Raw genomic sequence first — 15,244 nt, forward strand, 5'->3', positions numbered from 1 at the left:
TGGTAGGGCTTCTACCTTTAAGTAGGAAGTATGTGAGTTTAAAACTGTTTGTTTCAAACTTTTATTTTTTTTTTCTTTTGATCTGGCTGATTTTAGCACTTATTTCAAGAATTTTCAACTGTGTTTTCCTCGTTCTCAAGCTGGAAATTTAACTGCTTCGAAGTTTGTCTTTGTTAATAATCCAGAATGTGTGAAAGTGTACTGTAATTCAAACTCAGCTGAGTGCTGAAACAAGTGAGTGGTAAATTGTTGGCTTTCAAAAAAAAAAAAAACAGAATAGAGTGTATCCTTTGGACAGTATTCTGATTTTTAGTAAAACTTAGAAATTTCTTCACAAATATATACGGATGTATGATTAGAAATATGTATATATATGTATATATATACATATATATATATATATATATATATATATATATATATATATATATATATATATATATATATATATATATATATATATATATATATATATATATATATATATATATATATATATATATATATATATATATACATATGTGTAAGTGCTGTGTTAATTATCAGCTCAGGAATCGTCAACTTCAGCTTTTCACTTTTCGAAAGAGAAATGTTTCTCTCTTCTCTTTTCACGTCAATAATTTTTGGGATCATTTTAATTCGATTTTCTCACCACTGCTGAGACTGATAAACATGATAGGCCACATGGGAGGCAGACTCGAGTTCTGTCCATGTCTCCATGGATTACAGATGAAGTTATCATGTCAGACTTTCCCTGTAGACAAATGTGAATAAAGAAACAGTAACTGGAAAGCTGTAGACAGTACAGAAAACAGCATTTGCCCACCACAAACCAATAATTTACAGGGAGACTAAGAACAGTTGGAGTGGGGAAGGAAAGAGTCAGAAGGAGAGTAAGGTGTTTTTGGTCCCAGGCGGTGGGGATGATAGATAGATAGATAGATAGATAGATAGATAGATAGATAGATAGATAGATAGATAGATAGATAGATAGAACAGTATATAAATAAATAAATAAAACTTTTCACCATGGACTGCTGACCTTTGCAGTTGAATGTATTGACCAGGTCAATGCTATTTTTGCAGGCAAATTTTGTCAGTCCTTGTATTGATTTCCTGAAATTGTGATTTCTGGTCTCCCATTTCCATACCAAAGTGTGTATTGGAACCTGTCCGTCACGAAAGGGAAAAAATAATGTAGGAATTCTGTTCCAAAGAGCAAGGAGATGTCTGCCAACTCTTCTGAAGGTGAAATTCCCAGGTTACCTGTTCCAGCTTTCAGAAAGGTTATCGTATTTTTTGAAAATGGTAGCAGATCTTTAAAAATTAGACAGTAAACTTTAATAGACCCCCGAGCGATTTCTTACGATTTACGTTTCTTAGCTCTCATAAGCATATGCTTTTTGTAAGGTGTCAGTCCACCCCCTCCCCACCTTTTCTATGCACTTACTATGAAGCTGATTTTTGAAATCTCTTTTTTTGTTGTTGCAGACCTAGCAGAGCTCTTGTAATCTCTGTATATTGGTTCACAGCATTTGCATGCCTAGTGTCCATATCTTCGATTCAGAAATTCTCGGAATGCAGCTTGGTAATAAGAGACGTTCATTCCCCTATTTAATTCCATAGCCTAATCCTTTGTTTAAGCCAGACTGACATGAACTAAGATCAAAGCTCCTAATGGACCACCTGTTTCTATAATAGATTTCAGGAATTTGCCTACTCGAATGTGTATCTATCAGGACAGCAAAGAGTTCAACATGGAAGACTAGCAGTTTTGTCCTCAGGAGTAATCCTATCAACTGAACGGACTCTTAAGCCAGAATCCAGGGAATCCCAGAATCCAGGGTTTGATTCTGTGGGTGTCATCGCTGTCCAGAAAGCTTCTTGGTTGTCATTGAAATGAGATTACCTCAAAGGGGTTTATGTGGCTAACAAAATCAAAATAGCGTCGGAGTTCCTCCCTCGAGATCTGCATCATTAACTTTCAGTCAGAGGCTGTTGCTAGCCCCTTGAGGGCATTTGACCTCCTTACTTCCACACTACACGTTGACTCATTTCACAGTCTCAGGCAGTGAGCAAAACATGTCTGTCAGAAGTGGGATTTGAACCCACGCCTCCATTTGGAGACCAGAATCCCCATGTTGGAAGGAATTGAATCCTTGAGTCTGGCGCCTTAGACCACTCGGCCATCCTGACACATTTAAGCTTTCTTTAGGTGCATACCTGTTTGTTCTGTCTCGTTCTTTCTGTGTTGTAATTTAAAGTGTTTTGAGTGCAGTAGTCCAGGTTACTTGCAGTGCAAACACCTGTTCATTCTCGAGCTTTTTTGTCTTGTAGTGTCCACTGAATGACCCTGACAGTATGCTATTGCTATCCACACCTTATACGAATTCTTAAAAAATGACATATAGGTAATAACTGCTGCAGTGTCTGAGAAATGCACTCTTTGCTGTTGATGCGTCACCTTAATTTGTCAATGTGAAAGAATAGTTAAATAAAGAAAAGAAATTGCAGTTCATGCTACGAGTAGGAATAAATAAATAAATAAATAAAACAATGGGGGAGAACATATATACACGGCATGCATGACACATTTCACATCATTGCTTCAAAAGGCAGAAAATAAAGAGCTGCTTGAGTTCTTCTTTGGTCTAGTGGTAGGGCTTCTACCTTTAAGTAGGAAGTATGTGAGTTTGAAACTGTCTGTCCCAAACTTTTATTTTTTTTTCTTTTGATCTGGCTGATTTTAGCACTTATTTCAAGAATTTTCAACTGTGTTTTCCTCGTTCTCAAGCTGGAAATTTAACTGCTTCGAAGTTTGTCTTTGTTAATAATCCAGAATGTGTGAAAGTGTACTGTAATTCAAACTCAGCTGAGTGCTGAAACAAGTGAGTGGTAAATTGTTGGCTTTCAAAAAAAAAAAACAGAATAGAGTGTATCCTTTGGAAAGTATTCTGATTTTTAGTAAAACTTAGAAATTTCTTCACAAATATATACGGCCGTATGATTAGAAATATGTATATATATGTATAGATATATAGGTATATATATATATATATATATATATATATATATATATATATATATATATATACATATGTGTAAGTGCTGTGTTAATTATCAGCTCAGGAATCGTCAACTTCAGTTTTTCACTTTTCGAAAGAGAAATGTTTCTCTCTTCTCTTTTCACGTCAATAATTTTTGGGATCATTTTAATTCGATTTTCTCACCACTGCTGAGACTGATAAACATGATAGGCCACATGGGAGGCAGACTCGGAGTTCTGTCCATGTCTCCATGGATTACAGATGAAGTTATCATGTCAGACTTTCCCTGTAGACAAATGTGAATAAAGAAACAGTAACCGGAAAGCTGTAGACAGTACAGAAAACAGCATTTGCCCACCACAAACCAATAATTTAGACTAAGAACAGTTGGAGTGGGGAAGGAAAGAGTCAGAAGGAGAGTAAGGTGTTTTTGGTCCCAGGCGGTGGGGATGATAGATAGATAGATAGATAGATAGATAGATAGATAGATAGATAGATAGATAGATAGATAGATAGATAGATAGATAGAACAGTATATAAATAAATAAATAAAACTTTTCACCATGGACTGCTGACCTTTGCAGTTGAATGTATTGACCAGGTCAATGCTATTTTTGCAGGCAAATTTTGTCAGTCCTTGTATTGATTTCCTGAAATTGTGATTTCTGGTCTCCCATTTCCATACCAAAGTGTGTATTGGAACCTGTCCGTCACGAAAGGGAAAAAATAATGTAGGAATTCTGTTCCAAAGAGCAAGGAGATGTCTGCCAACTCTTCTGAAGGTGAAATTCCCAGGTTACCTGTTCCAGCTTTCAGAAAGGTTATCGTATTTTTTGAAAATGGTAGCAGATCTTTAAAAATTAGACAGTAAACTTTAATAGACCCCCGAGCGATTTCTTACGATTTACGTTTCTTAGCTCTCATAAGCATATGCTTTTTGTAAGGTGTCAGTCCACCCCCTCCCCACCTTTTCTATGCACTTACTATGAAGCTGATTTTTGAAATCTCTTTTTTTGTTGTTGCAGACCTAGCAGAGCTCTTGTAATCTCTGTATATTGGTTCACAGCATTTGCATGCCTAGTGTCCATATCTTCGATTCAGAAATTCTCAGAATGCAGCTTGGTAATAAGAGACGTTCATTCCCCTATTTAATTCCATAGCCTAATCCTTTGTTTAAGCCAGACTGACATGAACTAAGATCAAAGCTCCTAATGGACCACCTGTTTCTATAATAGATTTCAGGAATTTGCCTACTCAAATGTGTATCTATCAGGACAGCAAAGAGTTCAACATGGAAGACTAGCAGTTTTGTCCTCAGGAGTAATCCTATCAACTGAACGGACTCTTAAGCCAGAATCCAGGGAATCCCAGAATCCAGGGTTTGATTCTGTGGGTGTCATCGCTGTCCAGAAAGCTTCTTGGTTGTCATTGAAATGAGATTACCTCAAAGGGGTTTATGTGGCTAACAAAATCAAAATAGCGTCGGAGTTCCTCCCTCGAGATCTGCATCATTAACTTTCAGTCAGAGGCTGTTGCTAGCCCCTTGAGGGCATTTGACCTCCTTACTTCCACACTACACGTTGACTCATTTCACAGTCTCAGGCAGTGAGCAAAACATGTCTGTCAGAAGTGGGATTTGAACCCACACCTCCATTTGGAGACCAGAATCCCCATGTTGGAAGGAATTGAATCCTTGAGTCTGGCACCTTAGACCACTCGGCCATCCTTACACATTTAAGTTTTTGTTAGGTGCATGCCTGTTTGTTCTGTCTCGTTCTTTCTGTGTTGTAATTTAAAGTGTTTTGAGTGCAGTAGTCCAGGTTACTTGCAGTGCAAACACCTGTTCATTCTCGAGCTTTTTTTGTCTTGTAGTGTCCACTGAATGACCCTGACAGTATGCTATTGCTATCCACACCTTATACGAATTCTTAAAAAATGACATATAGGTAATAACTGCTGCAGTGTCTGAGAAATGCACTCTTTGCTGTTGATGCGTCACCTTAATTTGTCAATGTGAAAGAATAGTTAAATAAAGAAAAGAAATTGCAGTTCATGCTACGAGTAGGAATAAATAAATAAATAAATAAAACAATGGGGGAGAACATATATACACGGCATGCATGACACATTTCACATCATTGCTTCAAAAGGCAGAAAATAAAGAGCTGCTTGAGTTCTTCTTTGGTCTAGTGGTAGGGCTTCTACCTTTAAGTAGGAAGTATGTGAGTTTGAAACTGTCTGTCCCAAACTTTTATTTTTTTTTTCTTTTGATCTGGCTGATTTTAGCACTTATTTCAAGAATTTTCAACTGTGTTTTCCTCGTTCTCAAGCTGGAAATTTAACTGCTTCGAAGTTTGTCTTTGTTAATAATCCAGAATGTGTGAAAGTGTACTGTAATTCAAACTCAGCTGAGTGCTGAAACAAGTGAGTGGTAAATTGTTGGCTTTCAAAAAAAAAAAAACAGAATAGAGTGTATCCTTTGGACAGTATTCTGATTTTTAGTAAAACTTAGAAATTTCTTCACAAATATATACGGCCGTATGATTAGAAATATGTATATATATGTATAGATATATATATATATATATATATATATATATATATATATATATATATATATATATATATATATATATATATATATATATATATATATATACATATGTGTAAGTGCTGTGTTAATTATCAGCTCAGGAATCGTCAACTTCAGTTTTTCACTTTTCGAAAGAGAAATGTTTCTCTCTTCTCTTTTCACGTCAATAATTTTTGGGATCATTTTAATTCGATTTTCTCACCACTGCTGAGACTGATAAACATGATAGGCCACATGGGAGGCAGACTCGGAGTTCTGTCCATGTCTCCATGGATTACAGATGAAGTTATCATGTCAGACTTTCCCTGTAAACAAATGTGAATAAAGAAACAGTAACCGGAAAGCTGTAGACAGTACAGAAAACAGCATTTGCCCACCACAAACTAGGAATTTACAGGGAGACTAAGAACAGTTGGAGTGGGGAAGGAAAGAGTCAGAAGGAGAGTAAGGTGTTTTTGGTCCCAGGCAGTGGGGATGATAGATAGATAGATAGATAGATAGATAGATAGATAGATAGATAGATAGATAGATAGATAGATAGATAGATAGATAGATAGAACAGTATATAAATAAATAAATAAAACTTTTCACCATGGACTGCTGACCTTTGCAGTTGAATGTATTGACCAGGTCAATGCTATTTTTGCAGGCAAATTTTGTCAGTCCTTGTATTGATTTCCTGAAATTGTGATTTCTGGTCTCCCATTTCCATACCAAAGTGTGTATTGGAACCTGTCCGTCACGAAAGGACCAAGCCATGGTAATTTAGTATGGATGCTGATTACATATTACTAAACTCTATTTCTACATTTAAGCAAGCTTTATCTTATACATTATTTATGTTGCATAATTGCAGCAAAATTACTTTCAACCTTAGTATATTGTTGAGCACACCCTAACAATTCCGTCTTTTTTATTTTAAACTAGAGAAATAAATTCAGCATTATTTGGTAATACTTTTTCATTATGACAATTAACAACAGTAACTTGACTAGCTTTTGCTAAGCAGACTTTAATACATGTAAATAATATGCAAACAAGCATTACAATAACAATAAAAGAAATTAAAAATACAGTGATTTTTCCTGTCCATCCTGTAAATAGATTACTAAACCATTCACTCCAGTCATCATTCCAGTTTTTTCTAGTATGTTGAAACACTTGTGCAATCACTTCTAAATGTGCTTTTACAGATTCTGTTTTGTCTGGAATAAATGTACAACACTGTTCTCCTATTAAAGCACATGTACCCCCTTGTGATGCTAATATGTAATCTAATGCCATTCGATTTTGCAAAACCATTGTTCGTATTGCTGTCATTTCAACAGTAATGTCAAGGACTGCATTGAAAGTGGCATTTGCCAATACCTCAACTAGTTTAGATAGTTTTCTCAGTTCCCAGATGGCTTTTGCAGCCCCGTACCAAGGGAAAATACCTGCTCCAGAGATTACATCATCTCCTAAATCCATATCTTTTAATTTAATATAATCAAGATTTTGATGATATATACGTGATGTATCTAAGGTGTCTACTGGATTTTCTGGACTTTCAATTACAGGTAATATATCCCTTTTCTTTTTTGTATTCCTAATGTTTCCTTTTGGTAACTCTTTTACATGATGCATTGCTGGTGCCACTAATCCTATATAACAGGTGCCATCCCATCCCTTTGGTAACCATTTATAAGCATATTTACCACAGATGTAATATAACCCATCTGATAGAGCAACACTGCTATTTACCAGACTGCCATTTACTTGCCCCATAGTAGGAGTTTTATCATGTACAACTGTAAAGTTTTTATCTGTTTTACTTCTCCAACATGTAATATTAGTTTTACAGTCATTTTTCTCATTTTGTGAAAAGTGAAATACTGCTGTGTCACTTAATATTAACTGACCCTTAATTGGTATTAAAATAGGAAAACCATGTGAAAATACTCCACGTACTGGTATGTGGTTGTGAAAATTTATCATTTCAATTGTTTGAATACAATTGCTATTACCCACTGGAACAGTTCAATTTTGTTGAAAACATGTGATCCCCTGTACTATAGCAGATAACTGTACTCTTGCTTTACGTAATTGTACATTTATAACTTGATCTCCTGTTTCATTTATTAATACTCTCCAACTACTAAGAGAATTTAGTGGAATAGGTATTAGAGGCATTACCCCTGTTATTTTTGGTATTAAACTACGCACCCAACAATTAGAAACATTCATGCTTTTTGCATACCAACATTGTCTTGCTAAGAAAGTGTTAAAAGATGGTGACCAGTCTTGTTCATTTTTCCACATTTCTTTACTCTCTCTCTTATGTAACTTTACAGTTTGATTAACAGGTTGTAAGTATAATTTAATACTAAGCAATACAATAATAGTTAGTATAATAGCTATTATCAATTTAAAAAACATCCTTTAAATAGAAATTCCATTGTTGAATCATTTTGCCTTTGGTCATCCGAAACTGGATTTCCAAAAGGATGCACTTTAAACCATGTCAATTTCATTAGGGTTTTTCTCTGTTGGAAACCTACAAAAGAATACATTTAATCAGATTTACATTGTCCACTATTTTTTATCATTCTTAGTTGATCTTTATGTACCAACATTGTTCTGTTTTTCTTTTTTCCTTTGATTTTGTACACTAATGGTCCAATTTGTTCCACTACTTCAAAAGGGCCTTGCCAATTGCTAGCCCATGGTCCTTCCATTTGGAATGTTTTTACCAATACTTTGGTTCCACAGGGAAGGTTTTCTTCAGCTGGTATTATTGGCACCTTTTTCCATAGATGGAACGCTTGCTCCCTTGCATTATAGTCACATATACTAGTAAGTTGTTTTAGCCATTCCTGATGTTTGCTAATTAATAGCATGGGCCTACCATTAGGTAAATCTGGATCAAATGGTAATTGTATGGGCATTTTGTGGCCTGTCATTATTTCATATGGGGAAATACCTGTTTTGCTGTTTGGTGTTGCTCGAATACCCATTAAAATACCAGGCAGATGATGTACCCATGTATTGCCCTTTTCCAAGCATGCCTTTTTTAGATGTTCTTTTAACGTCCGATTCATACGTTCTACAATGCCATTAGATTGTGGATGGTATGGTACATGAAACCTTTGCTGTATGCCTAACAAATTACACATTTGTTTAATGAGATCACTAACAAACTGTGGGCCATTGTCTGACTCTATAACCCGTGGCCATCCCCAATGACAGAAAATATTTTTCCATAAGGCTTCTGCTGTTGCCTTTGCTGTCATGGTTTTGGTAGGAATTGCTTATTCCCATTTTGAAAAGACGTCCACTACTACTAGTAGATATCTGTAACCTCCCTTTGTTGTTGGTAATGGACCTGCATAATCTATTTGAACTGCATACCATGGCCCATCCGCTGGCTGTACTCGATGTAACTGAGGCCTTTTGCTTTTAGCATTTACCTGAAGACAGATTAAACATTCTTCTATAATCAGTTTGCAGACCTTTTTTAAATTTGGGTTCCAATACTTTTCTTTTACAACTGCCCATAACTTATCAGTTCCTATATGGCCCAGTATTTGGTGATTTAACTTGACCAACTGGCGTGCCAACTGAAATGGTACATATGGCAACTGTAACCCCTTGGAGGTCGTGTATGCATAGTACTCCTTTGGTGGTATACCTACCAATCTGCACTGATCGGTTTCTTCTTTTAAGCCCTGTTGTTTTTGTATATTTACAAGGTCTTTCTCTATTGACTCTTTATCTAGCTCTTTTAAGACACTAACTTCTACACTGGCATACTCATATTCTGGAAGTTCTTTTCCATTTTGTGCTGCTTGTTTGGCCAAGGTATCAGCTAACACATTTAATCTGTAAGTTTCACTGGTTGGCTTTTGATGTGCTTTTACTTTTAAGATGCTATACTGTCCTTGTTGTTTTGACATTGTTATAACTTTATATATGTCTTTTAATACTTCAGCATGCTGTAATGGTTTACCTACACTATCCACAAATCCTCGTCTTACCCAGGTTTCCATATGTAGTCTTAAAGAATTTACTACATAAGCACTATCTGAAAAAATGTTCATAGGATTGTAATACTTTAGCACATACAATACTGCCTCCAGTTCAGCTCTTTGAGCTGACATATGCCCTGGTAACTTGATTAGTTCAGGAGAACCCAATTTTGGATTCTCTGGAACTATGGCAAATCCTGTCCAGTATCTGCCTTGGTCCCAATATCGTGCTCCATCCACAAAGATAGATGGCTTAAAGTGATCAAAATCAGATGCTAAAAATTGCACCTCAGGTGACATTATCTTTTCTAAACAGTTATGCTGTTTTCCTTCATATCCCATATGGTTTGACAAATGGTATTTATCCCCTGTCTGTATAGTAACAGTTTTCATTCCAAAAAGTGCCATCCATTTTGCAAAGACTGCCTGACTAATACCATCTGTAATTTTATTCATTTCAAAAATGTCTATCAAAGCTTTTACAGCTTGATGTGGTGTTTGTACTATAATGCTGGAAAATACGGTCAAATACTCAGTTTGTTTAATACCCCAGTAAATGGCTAATAACTGCTGTATACATGGATGGTAACCCAATTCCACTGGAGTCATCTTTCTGCTAAAGAAAGTGACTGGGCATAATGTTTTTTCCATTCTGTTGTCACTACCATGTGGCCATTCCTGTAGTAGTACCACAGACAGTGTTTTTTCCTGCTGCTGCTTGTAACACAAATGGTAACCTTGGAGTGGGCGCTATTAGTTCTGTAGCTTGTGCTAGTTTTATTTTTATCTGTGAAAATGCCTCCTCTTCATGAGATCCCCACTCTAAAAAGGTGGAGTTCTTTTGTTCATGTAACATTTTGTATAGGGGAGCAGCCACGGCTGCATAATCCTCTATAAATTTCCTATTGTAATTCATGATTCCCATGAATTTATGTAAGTCTGCTATAGTCAGTGGCTTTTCCATTTGTAAAATGCCTTGTACACGTACAGGGCAAGGAGATCTTCCTGTTGGTTTTATAATAGTACCTAGAAACTTAACTTTTTGTGTCATAAACTGAATTTTTTTCACTTTTAACCTTAAACCCTGCTTGCTGTAGAGTATGAAAAACTCTCTTAAGAAGCCATACATGCTCCTCTACTGTTTCTGACTGAATTAAAATATCATCAATGTAATGTATTACTGAATCATCCTTTTCCAAATGTTGTAGAATGGATCCTACTGTCTGATGAAAAATAACTGGACTGTTTTGAAACCCTTGTGGTAACCTTGTCATAACATATTGCTGGTTTTTAAATGTAAAGGCAAATCTTGGCCAATCTTTTTTCCTGAGTGGCACTGCAAAAAAACATTTGCTAAATCTATTACTGTAAACCACTTACTTTGTGGCTTAATATGTGCAGCCAACTCTGGGACTCCTGGAATCAAGTGTGCTCTAGGAGTGGTATATTGATTAACCTTTCGTAAATCAATAACAAGACGATAACTACCATCTTTTCTTAACTGGCCAGATTGGTGAATTTGTAGGACTGTTGCCTTTTGTATAATCCCTTCTCTTTCCCATTCTGCAATACATTTTTCCATATGTTCTTCTGCTTTCCTAGGAATAGGATATTGTTTTTGAAAAGGTGGTATATAGTCCTGATCACTTCCTATTCCTACTGGGCTTTCTAGTTTCCCACAATCACTGGGACCCTTGGACCATAGATTTGGGAATTGCTGTTGTAAATGCTTCCATACATCCTCACTGTCTGTATTTATATAGCCTGTAGGTTTTTCAGGTTTGTCAGGTAGAGATTGCATAGCAACCTGTATTTTGCTCTTCCTCTCTTTGTTGTTTGTCTCCCATCCACAGAATTTCATTAGGTAAATCAATTACTATGCCTAAAGGTCCTAGAATGTCCATACCAATAATCGTATTTGTGCAAGATGGATGCATTAAAAATGCACCCTTCCATATTTGTCCCTCTTGACTAAACTTTATGTCCACATTTTGGCTACTCACTGCATAGCATCCTGTGCCATTAAATGCTGAAATGCAAACCTTTTTTATAGGATTTACTGGTAACTGTCTGTTTGTGACAGATACTGCTGCTCCTGTGTCTATTAAGACATTTTTCCACAGTGACCCCTCTACCCAAATATCAATCAGTGGTCGTCCATCTCGACCCTTTTTAAAGGTAGTCAGGAAAGATACCAGAGTAGGGGGCACATCCCTATTGTAAGGAAATCCACTCATCCTCTCCTTTATTATCAAATGCAATATGACACACCTCATGTTTTTGTTTGTCATCTTCTTCTATATCTGAATGATCTACATATTTAGGTTTTTCAATCTCTTTTTTTAACTGTTGCCTAGCTATTCCTTCTGCCTGTTTTATCAAATGTTTTGGATTTACAGGTGAAACTGTTTGAAAATCTACCGGGCATACTTTCCCTTTTCCTGTATATTGATGGCTCTTATAACTGTTTTTACTAATATTGTAAGGTTTTTGTACATGATCCTGCTTTTCTGACTTTTCTTGTAAATTTGTTTGCTCTCTTTTTGGAAACACTCCCTGTTCTTCCTTCTTTTTGCGCCAGGCTTTGTAATGATCACAATTTTGCTTAACGTGTCCTATTTTTTACAAAGAAGCATGTTGGTGCCTTTTGCTCATTACCTGTGCTTGATCCTGGTACTACAAGCATAGAGGCAGGAGCTGGTGGTGCTGACACAGCTCTTTCAGCTGGTGGTTGGTCACACCATCTATGCCTTCCCCTGTTTTTGACTTCACCAATTACTTCAAATGGCTCACTATTATCTTCACATGCAAAGATATGGTGTGAGTATAAAGTCCCATCATCGGCCATAGTCCATCCCCTCATTAGTTTTTGTACCAAATCAGTGAGGGTATCAGAATTTTCTTCGTAGATACATTTAATATCCCCTGGAACCCCTTTGACTTGTTCTAAGAAGCAATGTATTAACTGTTTTTGTATGTCTCTTTTTCCCATGTCTCTGTCTGTTTTTATATATGATTTGAAATGCAAGTCTAAAATGATCACTTTGTTCCATTAATTTATCTGTGATAGTAATTTTAAAATTATCTAATAATTTGGCTGTGAGAGGCTGCCCTTGTGTAAATGCCATTAAAACGGCTGTCATACGTCCTGCTTTAGTGTTTAACTGATAATCATCTTGCTTTAATTGTATGAAAGTTTTAAAACATTTGGGAATGAAAATCCAGAAACATCTAAGTAATGCATCTGTCCATATATCAGATCCTGCTGTATATGCCACCCATTCTTCAAATGTAAGCATGTTATAAAATATGCCTTTTTTATCATTCCACTGTGGTAAACTCTGTAATAATCTAGACTGCGTATATAAATCTGTAGTGGTTCCCTGTCCCTGTTCTATAATTTGGACTGGTTTTGTGTTTTTTAACTCTTCTTTAAGCTGGGATATCAAAATAGTATTTTGGAGGTTAGTCTCTGTTAATTCATCTAATTCTTCTTCCTTTTCCTTCAGATGCTGTTTAAGGTCTGTCATTTCTACCTGTAAGTGTTTAAGGGATATATGATACCTGTTATTGGATTCCTCTGTTGACTGCAGAGCTCCTATGCACTTTTGACAGAGATCTTGAATGTCAGTTTTGAACATTTTAAATTTATTTTGTTTCTCTTTTAAAACTTATTAAAGTCTTCTGTCAATGTATCATAAACTTTGTTTCTGTCCTCATCTGTATGTGTAGCCGTGGCATCATTCCATGCTTGTACATAATTTTTAAAGGGAGTTACAAGATCTACAGGGGACTCTGTCAATAACAGATTTGATTGCTGTTGTAATTCAGAAATTAATGTACTAACAGGACATAACTGCTTTACATCTGGATATAATGAAAACTGTGTATTATTAATAATTTCTTTATCATGAACAGATCTGTCTGCACAGTCTAGTTTTTAGCAATATCATGCAATACTTGTTTATGGCATATTACACAAAATGCAGTTTCCTTTGAATCACACAATAAACATTTACTATGATATACTTCATTTTTGTTGCAAATACCAATCAAATGTTACAATCCACTTACATAATGCTGGTATGTCAACTTGCCCTAACAAGGTTTTACACTTACTAATGTGTTGTGTATACCAACATTGCAATTTACTCCATATTTTATCTGGTTGTTCTGCTACATTAAGAGTAAAACTTGGCTTACATTTGCTAGAATTCTGCCTGATAGCATCCATACTAAAAAAAATGTGACGTAGAAAAAGTCTTACCAGTAAGCAAGAAAACAGGTGATCAGGCTGTTGTTGCAGATGGCTGGAAATTTTTCAAAGTCACTTGAGAAGCTGGGAAAGCACAACAGGCAGCGGACTGCTGTGCTAGTGGATATTCCCCTTTTCTTAGCGAAATTATGGCACTGCGATTGGAACTTCAGTCTCACTCCGGATGTAGACATCTAAAAAACTGTACTACTGCAAGCTGCATAAACTGGAATACTTCTGTTCAGAATTGACACATACGTACAAATGTTAGTTACTGCAATTTAACTGAAGTGACCCTCTGCAGGGCTTACCATCACTCCTCCTGTGGTTGAATGCAGATTGTAGGTTCAAATGCAGGCTAGCTTGCCATTGAAAAAATTACATGGAGCTAGTCACTCAGCTGCCTCGCCATTGAAAAAATATTTTGAGATTTACTTGCTTACTTGGTGTGATGGATCTGCAGTGTTCTTATGACACTCAGTCTTGCTGGCTGGATTCTGCTAAAATTCAAAGTCTGATTGTATTTGCATTCACAGTCTGTTGCATACAGAAACTTGCAGAATATACACTGATGAGAGAATATACTTTGCAGCATCAACTTTAAAGAGCAGTAACAAATAACTTTTTATAATAAATCAAACGAAACCACGTTGCAGCTTAAAAGTACTGTTCCAACTTTACTTCTCATATAGTACAGATGATGTGAGAGATATAACATTTACCTCAGAACACCAAATGTGTTCCTACCATATCCCTAAACAACTGGATTTATACAGCTCTTTATATACTCTTTTTAGTCATGCATAAACATATTTTGGAGAATTGCTTATCCTGTAGAAACAATACTAAACTTCCTTGTTTAACAATGTCTTGTAAGAGACCAGCTTTTCTGACAGTGTGAATATCCTGTAACAGTGTCCTGATGTCCATGTAGAAAAACATATTTTTGAGGAAACACATTGTCCTGTATTCTATTTGAATCTGTGTATAGAAACATGTGTTCTTATGTCAATGCTGATAAGCATATCCTGTTTTTTATGAAGAAAAACATATTTTTGAGAAAACACATTGTCAGAGATCAGCTTTTCTGACAGTGTGAACATCCTGTATTTTATTTGGATCTTTGTATAAAAACATCTGTTCTTGTGCCATCCTGTTTTTCCATGCAGAATAACATGTCATTGTTCTTAAAAAGCAGATTTTGCATTTGTGTTCTTGCATACATCCTGTTTTGAGTCAGTAAGGGAAAAGTGTCCATTCTTTAAAAGCATATTTTGTATTTTTGCTCTTGCATACATCCTGTTTTGAGTCTGCAAGGGAAAAGTGTCCATTCTTTAAAAAA

At 35.9% G+C, this 15,244-nt stretch overlaps 2 non-coding genes across 2 annotated transcripts; both read right to left on the reverse strand.

Annotated features, from left to right (window-relative positions):
- Nucleotides 1-2,087: 2,087 nt before the first annotated feature.
- Nucleotides 2,088-2,196, reverse strand: TRNAL-CAA. Its single transcript has 2 exons — nt 2,159-2,196; nt 2,088-2,133 (listed from the first exon to the last, which is right to left on the reverse strand). It is a non-coding gene; the product is annotated as a tRNA-Leu (tRNA).
- A 2,472-nt stretch (nt 2,197-4,668) lies between these two features.
- On the reverse strand, nt 4,669-4,777 carry TRNAL-CAA. The gene is made up of 2 exons: nt 4,740-4,777; nt 4,669-4,714 (listed from the first exon to the last, which is right to left on the reverse strand). It is a non-coding gene; the product is annotated as a tRNA-Leu (tRNA).
- Nucleotides 4,778-15,244: the final 10,467 nt, after the last annotated feature.

Source organism: Protopterus annectens, chromosome 7.part1, assembly GCF_019279795.1.
Source record: "Protopterus annectens isolate FY-2018-M chromosome 7.part1, PAN1.0, whole genome shotgun sequence".
Taxonomy (NCBI): Eukaryota; Metazoa; Chordata; order Ceratodontiformes; family Protopteridae; genus Protopterus; species Protopterus annectens.